Source organism: Panulirus ornatus, chromosome 64, assembly GCF_036320965.1.
Source record: "Panulirus ornatus isolate Po-2019 chromosome 64, ASM3632096v1, whole genome shotgun sequence".
NCBI lineage: Eukaryota > Metazoa > Arthropoda > Malacostraca > Decapoda > Palinuridae > Panulirus > Panulirus ornatus.
Window position 1 is genome coordinate 23,780,376 of NC_092287.1, and position 7,581 is coordinate 23,787,956.

General features: G+C 41.1%; 1 long non-coding RNA gene and 4 other non-coding genes across 6 annotated transcripts in view; 3 read left to right on the forward strand and 2 right to left on the reverse strand.

Moving 5' to 3' along the window:
- LOC139746145 (uncharacterized) overlaps nt 1-7,581 on the forward strand; it is a 52,836-nt gene that overhangs the window by 18,856 nt on the left and 26,399 nt on the right. The window contains exon 1 of one of the 2 annotated variants that reach the window (XR_011712080.1): nt 6,008-6,416. The exons of the other annotated variant lie outside the window; for it this stretch is intronic. This is a non-coding gene — a long non-coding RNA (uncharacterized lncRNA). Of the gene's footprint in view, nt 1-6,007; nt 6,417-7,581 lie in introns of those variants that run through there. 2 annotated transcript variants of the gene reach the window in all.
- TRNAP-UGG (transfer RNA proline (anticodon UGG)) lies at nt 2,606-2,677 on the reverse strand. Its single transcript has one exon. It is a non-coding gene; the product is annotated as a tRNA-Pro (tRNA).
- On the reverse strand, nt 2,762-2,833 carry TRNAP-CGG (transfer RNA proline (anticodon CGG)). Its single transcript has one exon. It is a non-coding gene; the product is annotated as a tRNA-Pro (tRNA).
- On the forward strand, nt 6,893-6,964 carry TRNAP-CGG (transfer RNA proline (anticodon CGG)). Its single transcript has one exon. It is a non-coding gene; the product is annotated as a tRNA-Pro (tRNA).
- Nucleotides 7,049-7,120, forward strand: TRNAP-UGG (transfer RNA proline (anticodon UGG)). The gene has a single exon. It is a non-coding gene; the product is annotated as a tRNA-Pro (tRNA).

The following is a 7,581-nucleotide window of genomic DNA, read 5'->3' on the forward strand; positions in this document are numbered from 1 at the left end:
TGATTACCGTGTATTTATTGTCAGGGGTCAGCAGTGTCAGGAGGGTCAGTGTGTACCGTATGATTATCGTATATTTAGTATCAGGGGTCAGCAGTGTCAGGAGGGCGGGTCATTGTGTACCGTATGGTTACCGTGTATTTAATGTCAGGGGTCAGCAGTGTCAGGAGGGCGGGTCAGTGTGCACCGTATGATTACCGTGTATTTAATGTCAAGGGTCATTGTATACCGTATATTGTTGCCGCTAAGGGTGAGTAGCGGGATAATGTAGTACTGAGGAGGTTTTTATTTTTTTACTTTAGATCAGGCTAGTCCGGAAGTTCATGGTTTATACGTGGTTTATACATAGCTTATACATAGGTCATGGTTTATACGTGGGTCATGGTGTATACATAGCTTTTACATAGATCATGGTTTATACGTAGGTCATGGAGTATACATGGCTTATACATAGGTCATGGTTTATACATAGCTTATACATAGGTCATGGTTTATACATAGCTTATACATAGGTCATGGTTTATACATAGCTTATACACAGGTCGTGCTTTATACATAGCTTATGGTTTATACATAGCTTACGTATAGGTCATGGTTTATACATAATTTATACACAGGTTATGGTGTATACATAACTTACACATAGGTCATGGTGTATACATAGCTTACACATAGGCCATGTTGTATACATAGTTTATACGTAGAGTTATCTGTTGGACAAAGCTTTTGACTTTAACTTACTTAATGAACCTGGTAGAAGTAGTGGTAATTAAACCCAAAGCCCCCCTAATTATCATCCAAATTAAGGTTGAAGTTGAAAACTCGTTGATTATCATGATAATGACCCAATTAGAGAAACAAATACATCTTCCACAGACTTCACACTTGTAGTCCATACAGATAATTGCGAGGGGAAAGGTAGGTTTATCATGCGTTGGAAATATATATATATATATATATATATATATATATATATATATATATATATATATATACGCGCACAGACATACAGACATACACGCGCAGAAACTAAATAATAGGTCACACATCTCATAATGTTCAGTAATTATATATATATATATATATATATATATATATATATATATATATATATATATATATATATATATATATATATACGTTTCATTTTCAGTACATAAATTCGCAAATGCAAATTTGTTTATGAGAGAGAGAGAGAGAGAGAGAGAGAGAGAGAGAGAGAGACAGAGAGAGAGAGATGGCTGACTGGAGATTTGTACGCGGTATCTGGTCCAGCGCGCTGGCCACGCCCAGCGCTTCTCTTTTGTTTCACCCAGGACGAACAAGATGTTTTATGACCCTCAGATTGAAAAGTAAGGATGGTTGAATGTTTCTGATGTGTGTTGTGTGTGTGTGTGTGAAGTGGATCATTATCGTTTAGACATATCTTCGTTTAGACATATCTTTATTACTTTTATTTTTTGATCAGCTTCAGTCGTATATGTTAAATTTACTTGCATCTACATTTGTTTTTTTATGCGTTTTCCTTTCAAACCGGCTTTAGCATCGACTTATATATATATATATATATATATATATATATATATATATATATATATATATATATATATAGATAGATAGATAGATAGATGTATAGATAGATAGATAGTGGAGCTGATGGACACGGATTGGACATTCGTGTTCATCCTGGCATAAAAAAACGGGCAGCACATGTGACGTGGCAACTCCCCACATCTCCTCCCTTTTCACATGCCTTTCGCCCGTTTTCTTTGACATTCGCTCGCTTCACCCTATCTTAAAAACTCTATTTTTAGAGATGAATCATTGGAGTTTTCTAATAGATTATTTATGATTCGAGTTGTTTCATACGGAAGCATTTCTTATATGTAGTCAGTTTACGTAAAATGCCTTAGCATTGTAGTCTATTGAGGTTCCATATGAGTTACCTGTGAGCAAAATTCTTGAGAGAAAGAGGCAGTTTTTATGGAGTGTTTTAACTCCCGTTAGTTAATACTATTTCTTATGATACTAGTAAGCTCTTATTACTATATGTTTTTACATCGTAAATTGCTCCTAGAACTAAGAAAAATATTTTTTTTTGTAAGTTACGATTGTAAATAACATCCTTTCAGTTGTATTTTAAAAGGTTATGTGCGTTGTTTCTGTCAATGACAGTGGTGGACTGGTACACCTTGAGTTCGAATCCCACCTGGGACTTGTTTATGATATATATATATATATATATATATATATATATATATATATATATATATATATATATATATATATATATATATATAATTCATTGTGGCAATTGATATTTTGTGTATGTAGAGTTGACGGCTTTTTGAAGCGTTGATGACGTATTACCTAGTTTCGTACCCCATTGAACACGACGGACCACTGACCCATTTGCGACCACGACAAGCACGACACCTGTACGACCCTTGGTGCACGACGGTACGACCCTTGGACACCACGGGGCGTCCCATTAAACCAAGAGTCGTACTTATATATAGAAGAGGTGTGGATGTGTGTGTGTGTGTGTGTGTGTGTGTGTGACTTGAGTGTATGACTTGCATAAAATCAGTCGTGTTGGACGACCACTGGGCCTGTCCGGGATTTGAACCCGGGACCTCCTGCACCCAAAGCAGGAATCATACCCCTAGACCAACAGGCCGCTGATACGCTGAGTCGCTGCAGACCCTCACAAGCTGGTGTATCAAGCTTTGGACCCGGGCTTTTAAAAAAACGGTCAGACCAAGGGCCTGTCCGGGAGTTGAACCCGGGACCTCTCGCACCCGAAGCGAGAATCATACCCCTAGACCAACAGGCCTCTGGTGTGGGGTGTATACCGCATGGCTACTTACACGTGTTGACCACACACGCTGAGTGAGTTTACCTGCGCGGCTTCGCCTCATTCTCGCGCACAACTGACTTTATGTAACTATTGGACACACAATGAGGGTAAGTAGTTTACCCAACTGTTGTGTATGTGTTAACAGAGACTAGGAGTTTACCTGATTGTTACAGATGGTTTATATGATTGTTCGCTGCGAGCCACGAGCAGTTTACGTGAGTTTAGACCAGTTGGAGACTTGTCACTTGCAGTTTACCTGGCTTGTGGCCAAATGTTGACTTGGAGAGTTTGCCTTACTGTTGGCCATCGTGTTAAGCGACCAGTAGTTTACCTTACGGTTGGTCTCGTGAGCAGCAGTTTACCTTGCTTTGTTCTTGTGTTGCAGTGATCAGCAGTTTACCTTATTGTTGGTCTCATGTTAAAGTAGTTTACATTTCTGCTGGTCGCACGTCTTAGAAAGTTTACCTTATTGTCAGGCACATGTTGATTGTTACATACACTTTACCTGGCTTTAAGCCACGCGTTAATTGTTCCAAAGAGTTTACATGGAAGCTTTCCAGGTCGTTGGGCGCTGACAGTAGCTGGCAGTTTACTGAATGGTTTGCTATATCATCATCCACATCTTGATACTGGCAGTTTACTCAATGGTTTACTATATCATCATCCACATCTTGACACTGGCAGTTTATACATTCATTATCATCCAGGTTTATGGCAGTTTACATCAACTTCGTCACGTGCTTGGTCTCTGGCAGTTTACCTGCGTTGGCCACGAGTTTACTCGACTTTTCTTAATAGCTGGGAAGCAGGTTTACCTAACTTGGCGGTATTTACTAGTTTACCTCAGAGCTTCACGTACCACCTGCTTTATACACTGCCACTTTCTTGTGTATACCATCTGGACGCTTGTACACCAGGTGTTTCGTGTATGTATACCACATGGGGCCATCTTGCACCAGCTGTGTAGGCTATTTGTATCATTTGGACCCTCGCACATCAGCTGCACACGTGTTTAACCCACCATCTGAACCCTATTTCACCAGCTGTACATGGCGGGTGAACCACCTAGGCCCTCGTGCACCAGCTACAGATGTTTGTACCTTCTGGACTCACGTTAACCAGCTGTGTGTATGTGTTCCGTCTGAACCATCATTGACCAGCTGTGTGTGTGTGTGTGTGTGTGTGTATGTGTGTGTGTGTGTGTGTGTGTGTGTACCATCTGGACGATCATTAACCAGCTGTGTGTTGTTTGTACTGTCTGAACCATCAATAACCAGCCGTGTACGTATACCATCTGCACCAGCAGTAACCACCTGTGTATGTATACCATATGTATACCCTGTAAACCTCATCATGTATCGTACAGTCTAACAGACAAGTTGCTTATCGTATAAGACAGCACATCTGAGTGCTTACTTCCTTGTGACAAATATTCCCAGCGATCTCTGCTTATCTTTCTTCTTACGAGATAAGATAGAATACTATAGAATACTACACCAACATTCTCAATCTTTAATATTACGAAACTGTCTTACAGTACAGAGTTCAATATTGCCCAGTTTAACACTGGCTTTTCGTATTTCTTCCTCCATTACCAAGTTGATTAAAGAATTGTTAATGATACAATAATGAATAAAGGCAGACAGTATGAATTATGTACATGTGTATATATGTATACGTCTGTGTGTGTACATATATATGTATACGTTGAGATGTATAGGTATGTATATGTGCGTGTGTGGACGTGTATGTATATACATGTGTATGGGGGTGGGTTGGGCCATTTCTTTCGTCTGTTCCCTTGCGCTACCTCGCTAACGCGGGAGACAGCGACAAAGCAAAATAAAAAAAAAGATAAATTTAACAATACCGAGTTACTGAGTCGCCGTATTAGTACAGAAATTACTTTGCTGACTATCGTTCGCTCGTTCATTTTTGGGGTGACTCGGTTCGATACCTCCCCCCCATTTCGTCAGGTCATTCGCTAGGGGGGGGGGGGTCATTAGTGATGGTAGGTGATTGAAACCCATTCAATCTATTTATCTTCGAAATAGATAAGGTTGAGAGGCGATCTGATACAGTCGTTCAAGACTCGTTAAAAGGTTTTAATGATCTCGAGAGAAGGATCGGTTTAATGACAGATGCGTGTGGTTTCATTCGTGTATTAATGGGTATATATAAACCCGTGGGGAAACGACTTACCTCGAACGAGGCGAAGTAATTCATCTTCACCGGCATTGTTAACGTTTTGGCACGATTTATAGACTTGGAGTCATTGAAAGCAGTGCTGTAGATGCATTGAAAGCAGTACCGTAGATACGTTGAAAGCAGTGCCGTAGACATGTTGAAAGCAGTAACGTAGATACATTGAAAGTAGTACCGTGGACAGGTTGAAAGCTGTACTATAGACACGTTGAAAGCAGTACCGTAGATATATTGAAAGCAGTTCTGTATATATATTGAAAGCAGTACCGTAGACACGTTGAAAGCAGTACCGTAGATATATTGAAATCAGTACCGTAGACACGTTGAAAGCAGTACCGTAGATATATTGAAATCAGTACCGTAGACACGTTGAAAGCACAGACTTCGATAAAAAATCTCGCTTCAAAGCCACGGATGTGATTATTGAACCCCCCCCCCCCCCCCCCCTAGCTTACAGGCTCGCCTCCTTTATGATAAAAAAAGATATGTTTGTCTTTCTACTCCTGTTCAGCAAGCCACAAATTTCTCTTCTTCGCCTTTTCCTGTGTCGGAAACAGCCTCGTTACGGACCCAGTAATCTATTAATGCAGTTTGGATACGAATTCCTGTTCGAATAATGAAGTGATTCTACCCCCCCCTCACGACGCTTCTGTTATTGTTTACACCAGGCCAGGCGGGAGGGCGAGGACCTGGCAACAGTTAGGATACGCCCCGCCCACACCCGCACCCCGACCACCCCCAAATTTTGACCTGACGAATGGAAAGGTGTCGGCCCCTGGTGTCCTCCCTCCCCCCCCACCCCGGTAACCCCCCTAGATTACCCTAATATGTTTGTGTAACGGACAGTGGTCTGTTGGTGTCCGAAGTGTGAACTTAAGTGCTATTGTGCTCCGTACTTTATATATATATATATATATATATTAGTGTTGACCCTGTGGCATTCGCGGTTCCTTTTTTTAATTTACCGGATAATTATAGACGAAGAAATCCGAGACGTTCTTTTAAACTGAGACGCTGTGTTAAACTGTGCAGTGAATAGACTGTGTTCTGTGTTAGGTATATGTGAGTGTGTGTGTGATATTTAAAGATGGAAAACGTAGATGTGGTGTCCCACTATTCCTAAGGAACAGAGAGGGATGATAAGGAAAACAGGAAAAATTACGCGAGAAAAATCATATATGCAAATATGCTGTGTTGTTTGTATCCTGTTTACCAAGTTTGGACTGCAAGCGTCCGTATACCTACCACTCTGCTGTTTGGGCAGTGTAAACAGTTTACGTAAAACTGACGCCAACTGGAGCAACCATCAGGTTAACGGCTGGGTGACCTTTAATGAGGTGTCCCCTTATATAAGGTAAACTACATTGACCATTAGTATTAGGGTGATGGTATTGTGGACAGTGACCCCCTTTATACAAGTACCATTCGTGTAAACTCGCCTGCAGTCAACGCGTGGTTAACAGTCAGGTAAACTATCTGTAACAGTCACCTGGTGTCTTTAATAGTTTACGTAAACTGCGTCATGGGACTCAATGCCTAGAATAAGTCATGTAAACTGCCGGTGACGACACGTAGCCAGTTTGGGTAATGTTTAACAGTCAGGACGTAGCCAACTGTTAGATCAACACGTAGTAACTGTCAGTACCTCGCCAAGGCAGGTCAAGCCCCAACAAATGGCTGGGTAAACTAGTGACTGTGTCATTCGATAACCACGTTAGATTAATTACAGTCAGTTGTGCGCGAGAATGAGGCGAAGCCGCGCAGGTAAACTCACTCAGTGTGTGTGGTCAACATGTGTAAGTAGCCATGCGGTATACACCCCACCCCAGAGGCCTGTTGGTCTAGGGGTATGATTCTCGCTTCGGGTGCGAGAGGTCCCGGGTTCAACTCCCGGACAGGCCCTTGGTCTGACCGTTTTTTTAAAAGCCCGGGTCCAAAGCTTGATACACCAGCTTGTGAGGGTCTGCAGCGACTCAGTATATCAGCGGCCTGTTGGTCTAGGGGTATGATTCCTGCTTTGGGTGCAGGAGGTCCCGGGTTCAAATCCCGGACAGGCCCAGTGTATTTCTTTGCTTAGATTTATTCACACGCATAGCTGAAGGCATGAAGTCAATGGCCTACAGTATTTATCAGTTTCCTAATCGTATTTTTTTTTTATTTTTCAAAAAAAGATCAAAATTGAAAGTTTCGATGATATAGGTAGTTTCAATATATATTTTGTCTATGTTATGACGTTCTGTTTTTGGAATATCCATCTACCAAGAATTTCTGTTTTACGTAAGAAATTTGCATATGAATTTTTAATTTTTTTTCTAAGATTTTTATTTAATGAATGAAATTCAGTGTTATTTTTATTAAATGAATAAAATTTAATCTTTTGTTGTTGGTCAGGAAGTGGGATTGGGGAGGGTGGAAGGGGGGGGGGGGGTGTCCCTTTCCTGGTCATGTGGTGGTTTGAGGTCGTGGAGGTCAGGATGCCTCCACGTATGTGTAGACGATTGATCTGATTACGTGCACTT